Genomic DNA, 15,966 nt, shown 5'->3' with positions numbered 1-15,966 from the left:
CAGAGAGGACTACGGGGATTGCTGCTATTTAATTACTTATATTTTAAAAGCAAGCTAACAAACAAAAACCCTTTTCACCGATCTAGAACCATCAAGTCATGCAGAGAACAGGGCAATGCGACCACATGTTCCTATTACTACTACCCTTGCTTTCCTCCCGATACTTCCTTCCTATGATTTGCTACATTCACTTATTGTGTCTGAAATTAGATTTTTAACTCTTTGGGGCAGGGGCCAGGCAATCCTGTAATGCAGATACTGCATTGGCACAGTTTATTTTGGCATGTTACCAAATTAAGAAACACTGGTGTAAACCCTGCTTTGTGCCAGTGCAGTGTGTCTACATTAGGAATCAGATCCATTGTAACTACATTGGTGTAGTTACACCGGTGCCTATTTCCTTACTGTAGACAGGGCCTATGTTATTTGTTTATTTTACAGTTTAAATATGTCCCTGCTTTCAGGAACTGTGGGATGTGTATGCAGACCTTAGTTCAACTGACATGTGTCATTCAACACTAACTTGGATGCATGGCAAAACTGCAGACAACCTATACCCAAAATAGAGTGGCTCATGTAGACCCATTGGTATGTATGCCAGCGCTTCTCCACTGGTTCATTTCTCTGGCATAGAGAAGGCTTGAAAGGTTGGGTGACTGAAACCAAAAAGAGACAGATGCATTTTCTTTTACAGTGTAATTTCACAGACTATGCCTAGCCATAATAGCTCTCCCCCCATTAAAGACTAGTTACGATTTCAGACCATTTATTTTATGTTAATGTGATTTTTCTCGCTATTTCTAATAAATGTTGTTTAATAGAGTCCTTGAGCTCTTACACTGTTTGGGTAAATTCACAGAGTCTCTCATGGAAGCGGTAAAGGATTTCTAAGGAGAGCTAACAGGTGAGACAATATAGATGGACGGGTACCCGTAAGGTGTGCGCAAGACAATGCTGAGGACCATGGTCAAGAGCTGAGCTTAAGAAGCTTAAAGTAACATGGGATTTTTTCCCCCTAGCATATCTTTGGAACAGAAAGAAAACAACTTCAAATCTACCAGTCCTCTGCAGCCACTTACACTGTTGAAAAGTTCAGGAGAAGAGGAATGTTCTGTGAGCGCATAATTAAGAGGAGTTTGTTTTCAGAAACAGAGTGAGGATCAAAGCACATAAAACTCTGAAAAGCAGAATTCAGTTGTCAGCCCTACTGATCTCTTCTACTAAAACCTTCTTCTTTAGGCCTATAGCATTTAGGCTGCACTTACAGAACCTTTTGTTCTCGCCATTTATCTAGTAACAGTGGAAGCACTGCTCTAAAGGGGATCTAGACTGCATGTTCATAAAATCACCCTTCCTCTACCTGAGTACTTGCTCAGTTATCGTTGGTTGAGCTTCATCTGTACTAGACCAGTGGCGAGAGAATTACTGCAGACAAGGCCTAAATGGAATATATTATATACAGATAAAACATGACTTATCTAGCGACACTAAATCCTACGAGCCCTAACCCTGCTATTAGCTTCTTCCAAGAAAGATAACACAGATTCAGAATATTGAGAGAGAGAAACTCCCTCTGCAGCAGGGTTATTTAAAAGGAACCGTGAACTGTTCAGTCTACGGGACAAACTTTGTTGTCTTCTGGAGGTGAGGTCAAGTTCCCAAACCTGTTGCAATGAATAGGAGATATACAAACTCCACCACTATTTTTCACTGTCTATATTCTAAACAACTAACAATCAATAGCCAGAGTGATTATATGCTTCTGTATGCAGACATTTTGTTCTAATCTGGATGGAAATTATAGCTGTCAGGGAGCAGTAGGTGGTATATTATTGTACCCCGACTACTTGACCTGAATAGTAATAAGGCTGCATGTCTCTGTAGCAAAGCAATGGAAACCACAATAAGAATGCAATCTACTGACTTAGAATGCAACTCTGGACAGAACTTAATGCTGTGTAAATTACATTTGCCTCAGCAATCAAATCTCCTTTTCATTACTTCACTGTTACCAGACTTTTGAAATAATTGACACGATCACTTGCAATGGTTAGGAGAGCTTGGTTTTAAAACAGCCAGTCCTGCCCTCTTTCTTTTTGAATACTTAAATTTGTCTCATACATAGGAATCTAAAAGCCTTTCTATTTGAAACGGTGCACTGAATTCCTTATTATAAAGTCAAACCAGTTTAAAATCCCAAATTATTGAGAATATAGATAAGTATGCCTGAAATGTGCAAAACAACCACCGAAAAATCAGTTTCCTGCTTACTTACCAGCCAAGATCAGAGTTCAGGATTATATTTCTTCTGCTACAGAAGACTGTGTCATCAACACCATCATGGTTACAGGGCTAGCTGCTCCTCTGTCTCCTTTCCCATCTCTCTGAGCACACCCCCTCAGGTGTTAGGCTGAGTGCCTTTACTTCTCCTGGGTGAAAGTCTGAAATTCACACACACTTAGCCCTACCCTGCGCATCAACCATTCTCACCCTGCAGGAAGTCTGACTGAGTTCTGGCACCTGTAGTTCTTCCCTTCCGGGCTCTGTGACCAGAAGTATCCAGGGATCACACTGCCTTTTTAAACCAAAGTATTGTTTATTTTAGCAGTAGGGGAAAAAAAGCTTGCAGAGAAAAAGGATTTTCAAATTAACCATTTGCATACATCTATCTTACTTAAAACCCTCCCATCCTGTGATGTAACGTAGGCACAAATGACTACAGCCCCTTTTGAGAAAGTCCCTTTTTATCCTGCCAGAGTTCTTTTCACCTTCTGTGTTTGTGGGCCTTTTTCTGTCCTGACCAAAACCAGTTTTGTAGGTTGGCTGAAGAGGAAGCAAAATCAAAACTAATAGTTCTGACTTTGTCCTTTAATGACTTTCAAGTGTTTGCAGGGAGGTGCCTGTCTCCCCATTCTTGTCCTTCCTACCTGTTTTCTTTCCTGACAATCTCCTATTAAGTTAAACCAAGACAATAATTCAGAAAATCACAACCAGCCCAACATACAGTATTCATTAATTACTACAGGACTACTCCAAATGCATCACAAGCACCTTAAAATAATGCATAGTGTGGCATTCCTTACGCTAGTGTACTTCAGAGTCAGGGGTGTCACCAGCTGCATCAGGAAAAACAGAACCCTGAACTCAGGTCTTGCCATGTAAAGAAAACTCTCAGATCACTTGTAAACAAGCCTCTATTTTAAAATTTTGATATTTACTTTTTTAAAAGATTGTGCAAAACTGCCTCACGCTTTTTTTACGCTATCTTTTTTAGGCTCTCATGTATGACTTAGTTTTACTTTCCTTGAAACAAAATTATACCAATATTTTATAAAAATGCCAATCAAGTTCCTCCTAAGCATTAATTTGCTTGCCATTTCTTTTCATCATTAACAGATTCTCTTTCCACGATATCTGCAAACTTAATAAAATACAATTGATAAAGACGAACCACATTTCTATCTCCATACTAGAAGAAAAACCTTGGTGCATTGTAGCTTTTAATGACAATTATGTGACACTCAATATCCTGATGAAATGTCACAAGATGAGACCATTTTCTTCCCATATATCAAAACTTTACCTTCAAGAATAGACTCTACAATTCTAGAGAAGATTCTAACACTACATTTCCAGATTGCAACTGCTTTTCTGCTTTTCCTTGCCAGCATTCACCATGGAAAATGTTCATGTACAAATATGAATTCAAGCTAAGCCAATTACAATAAGAAATTCTATCCAAAATCTCATTTGACTGGCAATAGGATTTCGTGTTCTGGCTGCAAGGTATGCAAGTCTGTGGATTTACAACTGTGCCAAGGGAACACATGGATATCACGACGACCCTAACCACGGCTGACAGCAGACGCTTTCGTTCTATTCTCTGCCAGCTTTGTGTGTGCCAGAATACTGAACTTGCCAGCCCTACTTCCTTAACTCCCTGCCTACATGTCCCCCAGCACTGCCTTATCCTAATTGATGGGCAAATCAATTCACAGAACACAGGTCTACAGAAACATGCCAGCCTGGGATACCTCAACTAGCGCAGGTGCTTATTATTTTCAGGATTTAAATGATCTGAAGTCATATCTAATGGCTACTAAACAAGACCTGCCAAGTCTGGCATTATGAGCTGCCTTCCTGCCTTCTTGGGAAGTCAGCCCTTATTGGGATTCACACTGAATCAAGCAACATGAAAACATCTTTATGAAGCAATGTCAGAGAACGCAGCAAAATGCTGCATTGAACAATTGGCCAGAGCAATGCTATTCAGTTCTGCAAAATGAATACACCATCTTTGATGCGCTACATAAAATATGTCAGTATTTTTACGGCAATAATAATAGTCGTTTCTAAAAAAAATTAACACACTGAAAAGAAAATATTTGTGATTTCTTTGGAACAATGGGCACTGTGTAGTCAGGGATTTGTACAGATTTTGCTATACACTCATGTGTTTGAACAGTGCCTTTTCCCCCCGGCTTTCAGGCTAAACCCATACTTTCCACGGTTTAAAATGTGGCACTGGAGCATGGGAATGCCATGGTTTACCCTCAGAAAAATCCTACATCGTTTTTAATTAGCCCCATTTAGGCTCGGCTCACGCACAGGAATACTTGCCCTGAAAGCACTGAGAAAAGATGAAGAACAGACAAGGAGGGCAGAAAGAAAGGGGAGGCAAAGGAGTCTCAGTAATTCAATTTTATAGGACACAGAACCTGCACTGGTAGCCAAACTGTGAGACAGACTAGAACAATTAAGACAAGGATGGACATTCTGTGTAAGGTTGAGGGAATCGATCATATCACTGGGCTTTACACAGACAATGGATGCAGGAGGCTAAACTCTTTGTTTTGGGAAGCGGAAAAAGGATGAAAATATGGAGAGAAAGGAAGTGACATCACAAGAGATGCAGCATTGCCCAGAGGTCTGAGAACAGGGTTGGGAGCCAGGAACTCACTCTTTGAGTTCATTAAGCAGGTAATTTCTGGCTGGGAAACGGTTCATTTGGAGCTCTGCAGCACTCTCGTTATTAAAAGACTACCCTTCCATTCTATGTTGTCTGCCATCCCGGCCACATACTCAACAGTCTCAGAATCCAGCTCTAGAAGCTAAGCTTTCATTTAAACAAAAAATGTTGTTTTCAACCATAGGCGTGGACTCCGTGCGCATCCATGGAAAAAAAATTAGTGGGTGCTCAACACCCATCAGCCACAGCTGTTGGGTGGTGCCCCCATCAGCTAATCAGGGGTGCCACCGAACAGCTGATTGGAGGCGCAGCCAAATAACTGTTTGGTGGCTCGGGGAGGGGCTTAGGGGAAGGTAGACAGCAGCAGAAGACCAGGTCGCGGCACGGAAGATTTCCTGGATCTGCACCTGAGTGAGGAAGGCCGCCACCGAGGCCTGCGCCCTAATGGAGTGGGCTGTCACAAATCGATGGCGGGGGCACCTTGGCTAGCTCATAGCAGTAGCGGATACAAGCTGTGATCCAGGATGAGATCCGCTGGGTGGATACTGGACAACCCTTCATTCGGTCCACAACAGCAACAAACAGCTGCATAGACTCACCGAATGGCTTTGTTCTCTCTATGTAGAAAGCCAGAGCCCACCTAACAGCCAAGATGTGCAGCCTGCGCTCCACATCCGTCACATGAGGCTTTGGGCAAAGGACCGGAAGATATATGTCCTGACTTGTGTGGAAATGGGAGATGACCTTGGGCAGAAAGGCTGGGTGCAGACACAGCTGGACCTTGTCTTTATAGAAGATCCTATACGGGGGCTCTGACATGAGCACCTTGTTCTCAGGCACCCTACAGGCTAAGGTCATAGCAACCAAAAAGGAGACCTTCCAGGATAACAGAAGGGAGCAGGAAGCCAGGGGCTGAAAAGGGGGGCCCCCCCATTAGCCTGGAGAGCACCATGTTCCGGTCCCAAAGAGGGACCGGGTATCAGATATGCGGGTAAAGGCACTCTAGACTTTTCAGAAACTGCACCATCATGGGATGGGCGAAGACCGACCTGCCTTGAAACGAAGGATGGAAAGCTGAAATGGCCACCAGTTGCATCTTGATCGAGGACAGCAACAGGCCCCGGAGCTTCACGTGTAGCAAATAGTCCAAGATATCCTGCAGGGGGGCCTCCTCCACTCGGATATGGTGAATCGTGGCCCAACACGTGAACCGCTTCCATTTTGATATGTAGGTAGCCCTGGTGGAGGGCTTCCTGCTGGACCCCGGCAGAACACTGCCGCTCCTCCCCACTCAGCCACACAGAAATCAGGCCATCAGGTGCAGTGCCGCCAGGTTTGGATGCAGCAATTGCCGTAGTTCTGGCACAGTAGGTCCAGCCGAAGAGGCAGCTGTAATGGGGTGGCTGCCGAAAAACTCAGGAGCATGGCCAACCAGTGCTGACAAAGCCACGCTGGGGCTATGAGGATGACCAAAGCTTTGTCTCACTTCACCTTGAGCAGGACCCTGTGGATCAGCGGCACCAGTGGGAAGGTGTACATCAGCGCTCCTGACCACAGGATCAGGAAGGCGTCTGACAGGGAGCCCTTGTCCCTGCCCTGCAGAGAACAGAACATGCGGCACTTCCTGTTCTATCTGGATGCAAATTGGTCCATCTGGGGAGTCCCCCACCTTCGGAAGACTAGGCTGACCACCTCCGGGTGGAGTGATCATTCGTGGCGAGACGAGAAGATCCTGCTGAGGCGATCCGCTAGGATGTTCTTGGCTCCGGGCAGGTGGGCGGCCACCAGATGAATGTTGTGACGCACACAAAAGCCCCAAAGATTGAGCACTTCCCGAATGAGGGCCAAAGACCTGGTGCTGCCCTGCCTGTGGATGTAATCATAGATCATAGAATATCAGGGTTGGAAGGGACCCAAGGAGGTCATCTAGTCCAACCCCCTGCTCAAAGCAAGACCAATCCCCAGACAGATTTTTGCCCCAGATCCCTAAATGGCCCCCTCAAGGATTGAACTCACAACCCTGGGTTTAGCAGGCCAGAAGAAAAAACGCTGACCACTTGCAAAGCAAGGGACAGAAGCGCTCTGACTGACCACCATGGGCGATAAGAAGGAACAGAGGGCGCTGGGCTGGCAGCGCCTGATATACCACGCCATAAGCATGGCTCTCCAGACGGCGCCACAGCTGGCCCTATGGGTAGGGCTAAGGCAAAAGTCTCCAACAGCCACATGTGGGGGCATGCACACCTACAATGGAATCAACATGAGCAAGCACTCGAAGAAGCAGCACATGTAAACTGATACATGATGTCTTTCTGAGACTGAATACAGCCCAAAACAGTAGGCGAAATTCTAGCACTATTGAAGTCATTGGAAAAACTCCCATTGACTTCAACGGGGCCAAGATTTCACCCACTATCTTTAAGGGGTGTGAACTGCCCAATTCATTTCATTCTCACTTCTTGAACTCTGATGGTGGCACTTGAAATGGCTATTAGCCAGGATGGGCAGGGCTGGTGTCCCTAGCCTCTGTTTGCCAGAAGCTGGGAATGAGTGACGGGGATGGGTCACTTGATGATTCCCTGTTCTGTGCATTCCCTCTGGGGCACTCGGCATTGGCCACTGTCAGAAGACAGGATACTGAGGTAGCTTGACCTTTGGTCTGACCCGGTATGACCATTCTTAAGTTCTAACCTTGTTAACTGTTTTACTGCTGATCATTTTATCCAGCTAACGTGCTTACCCCAAACCATCTCCCATTCCTCCCCAGCTGCCACTACCTTCATTGTGTGTTCCCCAGAAACCAATCTTCCAGCTTCCCTCTGCCCACTCCTATGATACAATTATGTGTTGCCAATGCAAACATCTTTGGCACATCTAAAACAGAAAATGAAGGGACAGCATAAAATAAAAATTCAGTTTCATATCAACCAAGGCAACTGAGGAGTACTGGAATAATGGAATCAAATTATTTTCATATTTAATTCACTAATTCGTTTAAGCAAAGTTGCCACAAAATGTCCAGGCTGCCACAGCAGATTCCCACAAAATCCAGGAGCACATGGTACCTCGCTATAGTAGCACGTGCAGAAGTTACTGTCTTCACAATATAGGCATCCCTACAAAGCTGCATCATGCAGCACTCTGAGCAGTGTCAGCAGCAAACCGCATTGGGCACCTGGAGCTCTTCTCCAGTGTACCGCGCATGTTGTGCCACTGCAACCTTAGTTTTCGAAGAGATGGACATAAGCAAGAAACAAACGTATCCGTGGGAGAGCAGAGTTCCTGAAACAGCAGTTTTGAAAGATTTAACAAGTTTGTTGCTTAGACAGGAAATTGGAAATCCTGCTAGCGATTAGAGGCTCAAGGCAAAACATTTCCACCCCCAAAACTACCTTTTTTATTTTTTGTTCAGGCTTTTGTTGCTACAAAGAAAAATAGATAAAGAATTAGGAAGAACTCAGTGGCCTAATCGTGACCTCCTTGCTCCTATCTTGCTTTAAACATTAGTTCTTTGTTCATGTTTAAGACCCCTGGCAACTGCTACACTTAAAGAATCAGAGCTAAAATAAAGTACATGACTATAAAAATGACATGGTGGGGTTCTGAGTTTGCTGGGTCTCCACAGCTGCCCCATCAAACTTCCAGTGTTCGCAAGTATAATAAGGTGTTTTTTCCAACTGCTGGTCCCTTAGTATCGTTGTTGCACTTCTGTTTCTTGCTCTGATAAACTCCCTTCTTGCAGGAGAACTCATCCTCAGTTTGAATGGATCCTTCTAACTGATATATCAGCATCTCTCTCATGGTGAAAGAGTTAGTCTCACCTCCTGTAAAACTCCAATAGCCCCAACTAACTGGAGACACTAATGTTCCCCACCCCATCTGTTTGGATGTGCTTACTTACTAATTGATACGCTGTTTATCTCCATGGCAGCTAAGCATTTTAATCACACTGATTAAACCTCTGAGCAAGAACAAAAATAGTTAATCAAAGACTGCTCGCAGCGCTTGAATGTCTAAACACACCACTCTTCACACATGGAAACTGGTTAAGGATCATCTCCCCCATAACTAGCACATCATCTCTGATTTACCCATTCCTCTGCCACCTCTGCAGTCTGCCATAACTACATAATGGGCCGTGGCCCATTTGGCACCAGAAAAGAGGAATACATTCCATTAAGAAACCCATGTATTTGACTCCCTACCTCTTTCACTTCTAAACTTAACAACGAAAAAATGTTTAACTAGTTTTAAAATAATTATCTAGTGCTAAGGATTTATTGTTGCCATTTGACTTCATTTGTCTCTTTGTTTTTTGCAAAGTAGAAATAAATACTGCACTATCTCACAGGGTCATTCTGCTGATAAATTCGTTTGACGTGCTGGGATACTACAATAATGAGTACCACAGAAATGTCTATAATGAATACAAGTATCAGAGGGGTAGCCGTGTTTATTGTTTTTTACAGATTCAGACTGAGTGTCCTGTGGCACCTTTAAGACTAACAGAAGTATTGGGAGGATAAACTTTCATGGGTAAGAACCTCACTTCTTCACTTGCATCTGAAGAAGTGAGGTTCTTACGCACGAAAGCTTATGCTCCCAATACTTCTGTTAGTCTTAAAGGTGCCACAGGACCCTCTGTTGCTTTTTATAATGAATACAGTGTGATTTAGGACCAGTCACAGCATAGAAATCAGATCCTCTGGAGTTCTAATCTTAGTTCTTACATGGATTCCTTCATTTGTCCTTGGCCAAGTCAACCTCTCTCTGTGCCTCAGTGTCCTATCCTTAAAGTAAGGACACTGGGAAGGGGGATGTGGGGATGAGTGGCAGAGGGATGAGAGAAGAAATGGGACAGGGGCACCTGTCAGTCTCCATTCTGTGTGCACCCAGATTGAGGGGGAGGGCAGCTCTTGCCCCTCTGGGGCGGTTGAGTCCCCTCCCTGTCCTCCTATATGAGTGGGAATATGAGGGGCCTTGCCTCTCTGGGGTGTCTGAGCCCCTCTTACTGTTCCCCATGTGTGTGCCAGGATCGGGGGATCCATGCCAATCTACAGGGTTTGGACCCCCCTCTGTAGGCCTGCTCATGAGAGCTCGGTCCTGGGAAGGTCTGAGGCCCCCTTCCCTGCCCCCATGTAAGCCAGGACCTGGGGAAGTCCTTCCCCTTTGGATGGGGAGTTGAGAACGGGCATACTTCATGCATATCACAGGCTATAAAGCTCTCAGAAGGGGGAAGGGAACAGCTGCTGAGATAAATGAAGCAATTCACACCTCTGAGTTATTGTTTCAGGTTTTATTCATCTCTATAGTCTGTTCTTACTGAGCTGAGAACATCCCACGGAGATGAACAGGTCACTTCATGCCTTTCAGAAACTCTTATGCTACAGATGGATGTGTAGCGTAACACTTTTCCTTCGTCATTCCTCTATCCCTCCTGTTTAATGCACAATGCTTTTAAATGCTCTAAAATCTGCATGTTTGCACAGATTTTCTTGAAATTTGCTATGCCTTGTGGAAGCGCACAGTAGGGTTAGTGACCGAAATTTGGGATCACTTGAGCCAGGGTTTATGAAAAAAAAAAAAGGTTCTTCAAAAAGTTTCTATGTAGGTTTTTTTTTGTTGTTGTTGGGTTTTTTTGCACAGAGCTAGAGATCAAATTATTCCTGTGAAGCGGGTCAAAATGGTGTCAGTCGATCAATTTTTACCTAAGGTAGTGCATGGGATTTGGGGGACCCAGACTGTGAACAGTATTTAAGGACATGTTCACTTCTTCACTTGTGGAGATGTGCAGTCTGGAAGGATTACACTACACATGTGCCCCAGTGAAGGAAAAAAAACTACAACAAAGCATGAGGGTTTCTCTGCAGCCACTTTATGGTTGCCTGGGTAGATCGAGGGAATGTTCCGATGCCACTGCCCCAGTGAACGCCCTGCTACTAACACATGTTGCTTGCTACAAGTTGTCTGTTATATCATAGCGTGTTTTTGTTCATGGGAAGGTTTATTATGAACACAGCATAATCATCAGCAGCAGGCAATCTAACCAAAATTTTTGCCATATTGGGTTGGGAGGAGCCAAGTTCGTGGCTGAAAATGGGTAATGTACAGCACAGAAATATTACAAGTTCTGACACCTCACTGTGTCTCGGAGATGGGTCACGTCTTTTGGACAAGGATCAGAGTTTCTCTCCGCCAACATAAAACTTTCAATAGTTTGTGACAAAAATCCCATCTCTGATTTCTCTTGCGAGCCCTACCACAACCATTCTGAAACATGGCCAGGAATACCATTCCACTGTAAGACAGTTTCCCTTCGCTTTAGTCACTGCATGGGAGTCAAGTTATAGGAGCAGGCAAGTAACGGCAATAGAAACATTTATGTACCAGGGAGTGAAGACTTCAGGGGGACAAGTTCCCTACTTGTGGAGGGGGCTAGGTTCAGTAGTGGGGAGGTACACATGCTCCTCTTTCTTTCTCACACACACACACACACACACACACACACACCCCCCACATAGATCTCATATCACAATCACAACTCTGTCACATGTCAAAGGAATCCACATATCTCACAAACACACCTCTACCAAGCAGAGCTAACTATCACCTCCACCCTTCAGTACCATTACAGCCGACCCCACTCACTTTACCTGGAGTGCATGCAGATAAGTGCTTAGACTGCTCTCATATCCCAGCTCGCTTCTGACAACACCATTGTAATAAAACCCCCATGCACAGTACTTTCAGTAGTGACCTTCGGGCACTGGCCTCCCATCACTTCATAAACCTCTGATAAAAGTCAGATGTTGAGAAAGTAGCTGAGACACCATGTAACAGCAGAATAAATTATAATCAGCTACTGCTCATAAAAACACCCCAACCATTCCTGTGTGAAGGAAAAGACTTATCTTTAGGTAGCTCTTTTGTGATGGTAGATTAAAAAAAGAGATATAGTTAGTATCACCATAGTTAACACCAATTTTAAGTTTTGCTCCGGTTCGCTTCATCTCTTTCTCAAGCAAATCACCATATTAAGGACCTACACTCAGTGAAATTAGCTGCTCCGGCTAGGTCTTCAATTCAAAAAAGGTGCGTGTTTACAGTGAGATACCAACGCAAGTTAGTTATGACAAGGTAAAATCCTAGTGGAGACATAGAGCGAGTAATTTTTACACCTCCATGTCACTAGTCAAAGTCAGTTGTTAGTAATTATCTTTAAGAACTCTTGAGAAAAGGGGTAAGGTCCCAGAGGACTAGAAAAGAGCAAACATAGTATCGATCCTTAGAAAGGGAAACAAAGAGGTCCCAGGAAATTATAGAGCAGTCAGCCTAAATTTGATACCTGGAAATATATTGGAACAGATTATTAAACAATCAGTTTGGAATCACGCAGAAGATAATAAGGTTATAAGGAATAGCCAGTATGGACTTGTCAAGAACAAATCATACCAAACCAACCTAATTTCCTTCTTTGACAGGGTTATTGGCCTAGAGGATAGAGGGAAGCAGTAAACATGCTATATCTTGACTTTTGACACAAACACACACATTGATGCACAAAATATGTTGGGGAAAAATCAACAAGGCTTTTGTAAAGGGAAATCATGCCTCACCAATCTATTAGAAGTCTTTGAGGGGGGTCAACAAATGTGGACAAGGCTGATTCAGTGGATATAGTATACTTGAACTTTCAGAAAGCCTTTGACAAGATCCCACACCAAAGTCTCTTAAGCAAAGTAAGCAGTAATAGGATAAGGGAAGATCCTCTCATGGATAAAAGATAGGAAACAAAAGGTAGGAATACATCGTCAATTTTTACGGAGGAGAGAGGTAAATAGCAGGGTCCCCCAAGGATCTGCACTGGGCCAGTGCTGCTCAGCGTATTTATAAATGATCTTGAAAAAAGGGTAAACAGTGAGGTGGCAAAGTTTGTGGAGATATAAAATTTCTCAAGATAGCCAAGTCCAAAGCTGACTCTGAAGAGTTACAAAGAGATCTCACAAAACTGGGTGACTGGGCAACAAATTGGCAGATCAGGAGTACTTGTGGCACCTTAGAGACTAACAAATTTATTAGAGCATAAGCTTTCGTGGACTACAGCCCACTTCTTCGGATGCATATATCTTCTTTTTGCGGATACAGACTAACACGGCTGTTACTCTGAAAATTGGCAGATGAAATTCAATGTTGATAAATGCAAAGTAATGCACATTGAAAAACATAATCCCAACTAAAAAGAAGAACAGGAGTACTTGTGGCACCTTAGAGACTAACAAATTTATTAGAGCATAAGCTTTCGTGGACTACAGCCCACTTCTGAAACCTGTCATAATCCCAACTATATAGACAAAACAATGGGGTTCTAAATTAGCTGTTACCCCTCAAGAAAAAAAGAAAAAAAATCTTGGAATCATTGTGGAAAGTTCTCTGAAAACATCTGCTCAATGTGCAGCAGCAGTCCAAAAAAGCTAACCATGGTAGGAACCATTAGGAAAGGGATAGATAAGACAACAGAAAATATCAAAATGCCACTATATAAATCCCTGGTACGCCCACACCTGGAATACTGCATGCAGTTCTAGTCACGTCATCTCATAAAAGATATATTAGAATTGGAAAAGGTACAGAGAAGGGCAACAAAAATGATTAGGGGTATGTAACAGCTGCCATATGAGGAGAGATTAAAAAGACTGGGACTGTTCAGTTTAGAAAAAAAGATGACTGGAGGGGGCGGGGGTATGATACTGGTGTTGAGAAAGTGAACAAGGAAATGTTATGTACCCCTTCACATAACACAAGAGCCAGAGGTCACCCAATGAAATTAATAGGAAACAGGTTTAAAACAAACATGAGAAAGTATTTCTTCACACAACACACAGTCAACTTGTGGAACTCTTGCCAGGGGATGTTGTGAAGGCCAAAAGCATAACTGGATTTCAAAAAGAATTAGGTAAGTTCACGAAGAATAGGTCCATCAATGGTTATTATCCAAGATGGTCAAGGACACAATCCCATGCTCTACATGTCCCTAAACCTCTGACTGCCAGAAGCGGGGACTGAACGTCAGGGATGGATCACTTGATAGAATGAACAGAACAGGGCAATTTTTCTGAAGCATCTGGCACTGCCCATTGTCAAAAAATAGGATACTAAGCCAGGTGGACCATTGGTCTGACCCAATATGGCCAGTCTTATGTTCTCAATCCCACATGACACACTCATAAGCAAACTAGGGAAAAGCTGGCTACATTAAATTAGATGAGTGCACAACTGCTTCAAAGACCATACTCAAAGAGCAATTATCAATGGCTTGTGGTCAAACTGGAAGGGCGTATCTAGTGAGGTCCCACAAGGGTCAATCCTAGCTCCGGTACTATTCAATATTTTCATTAATGACTTGGGCAATGGAAAGTATGCTTATAAAATCTACAGATGACACTGACGGGTTCTCCCCCCACCCACGTGCCACCTGGAACTGGGGTACCACTGAGCCCTCTTCCCCACCAGCCTGGGCTCCCTCTCTCACTGTACTGCTGTGACAAGTTGCAGACCCGCTCCCAGTCCTACATTTCCACCAGCATTCACACAGGTAGGGACACACCCAGCTGCAGTTACATGCAGGCTCTCTGACCATATGTTTTACGAAAAAATGTAAATGAGTGTGAATATAACGTAACTGGAATATGCTTCATGCAAAAGGTCTCTTGTAAGGTATCATTACAAAGCTTATAATCTACTGAGTATGGTCATCCTATTTGTATAAATGTATCACTCTTGTATCAAACTAGAAATATGAAATATAACTCTGAGGTCCCATTGTAATTATTCAACGTGTGAGCCATTAATGGTGGTTTGGAATCTTGATGGCTCCCACCAACTAGGACAATTGGTTGTAAATGGCTCCCATTGGGAGCTGGGTGTCGGTGCTAGAGACAAGAGCACTTCTTAAGCTGTTTTCAGTTAAGTCTGCAGCTTTGGGGGGCATGGTTCAGACCCTGGATCTATGTTGGAGAAGACTGGCGTGTCTGGCTCAGCAAGGCAGGGTTCTGGAGGACCAAACTGTCAGAGAAAATGGGCTCAGAGGTAGTCTCAGCACATCAGGTGACTGTCTCAAGGGGGTCTCTGTGACCCAACCCGTCACATCCATCATTGGAGATTTTTAAGAGCAAGTTGGACAAACACCTTCAGGGATGGTTTACATTTACTTGATCCTGCGTCAACAGAGGGGGCTGGACTTGATGACTTCTCAAGGTTCCTTCCAGCCCTTCATTTCTATAATTCTATGCCCCTATATCCCTCATCTTAGGCTCACCTCTATTAGCTTCATTAAGATAAAAACGAACTCTGGGTGGTCTCCACTAGGATTTTACATACAGATAGCTATCTCAATGCCAAAGCACACCTATTTTCAGCATAGACACGGCCTCACTGACACTTAGGTAAATTGACACAGCATTAATGACCACAGGTAGTAACAAGACAATCAGAAATAGCCACAGTGAATCTGTGCATTATTAATTTAAATAGGCTGATTGTTCAGACTCTTTTATTGATTGCACCAGCTTTCTATCTACTCCATTTTATCGCTAATAGTTTTTATTAATATCTAGTTTTCTCTGAGACAACTTAACATACTAGGTTTCATCTCTAGTCTTATCCCTGTTAACAAATGTAACACAGGCCTAAGGAACACTTGCAATCAATATTGCAATACTTGTATAGCCTCGAAGATGATAGGTCTCCAGCCTGTGATCTCCTCAGATCCAAAAGCACAACAGGGTTGAGTCTCGTTCGTACTTGGGTGGGAGACCTTGACAGAAAGCCATCAGGTTTGGAAATCCAGTAGATAACACTCCTTTCTCTCAAAAATCGCTAGATCTGGTCTGCTAGGACACACTGTGCTACTGGAATTGCCATCTTTCAGATGAGATATGAAACCACGCACCTGACCACTTCTGTTCATTAAGAATTGCTTTGCCCTCTTCTCAAGAAGA

At 43.6% G+C, this 15,966-nt stretch overlaps 1 protein-coding gene and 1 long non-coding RNA gene across 2 annotated transcripts in view; both read right to left on the bottom strand.

The window, feature by feature from the left end:
- Positions 1–2,499, bottom strand: part of LOC128834911 (uncharacterized) — a 38,803-nt gene extending 36,304 nt beyond the window's left edge. The window contains exon 1 of the long non-coding RNA XR_008444518.1: positions 2,276–2,499. This is a non-coding gene — a long non-coding RNA (uncharacterized LOC128834911). The remainder of the gene's footprint in view (positions 1–2,275) is intronic.
- XKR6 (XK related 6) overlaps positions 1–15,966 on the bottom strand; it is a 319,540-nt gene that overhangs the window by 276,416 nt on the left and 27,158 nt on the right. The window lies entirely within an intron of this gene.

This window comes from Malaclemys terrapin, chromosome 3, assembly GCF_027887155.1.
Source record: "Malaclemys terrapin pileata isolate rMalTer1 chromosome 3, rMalTer1.hap1, whole genome shotgun sequence".
NCBI lineage: Eukaryota > Metazoa > Chordata > Testudines > Emydidae > Malaclemys > Malaclemys terrapin.
Note: the sequence above shows the minus strand (reverse complement) of the source record. Positions and strands in the feature narration are given on the sequence as shown.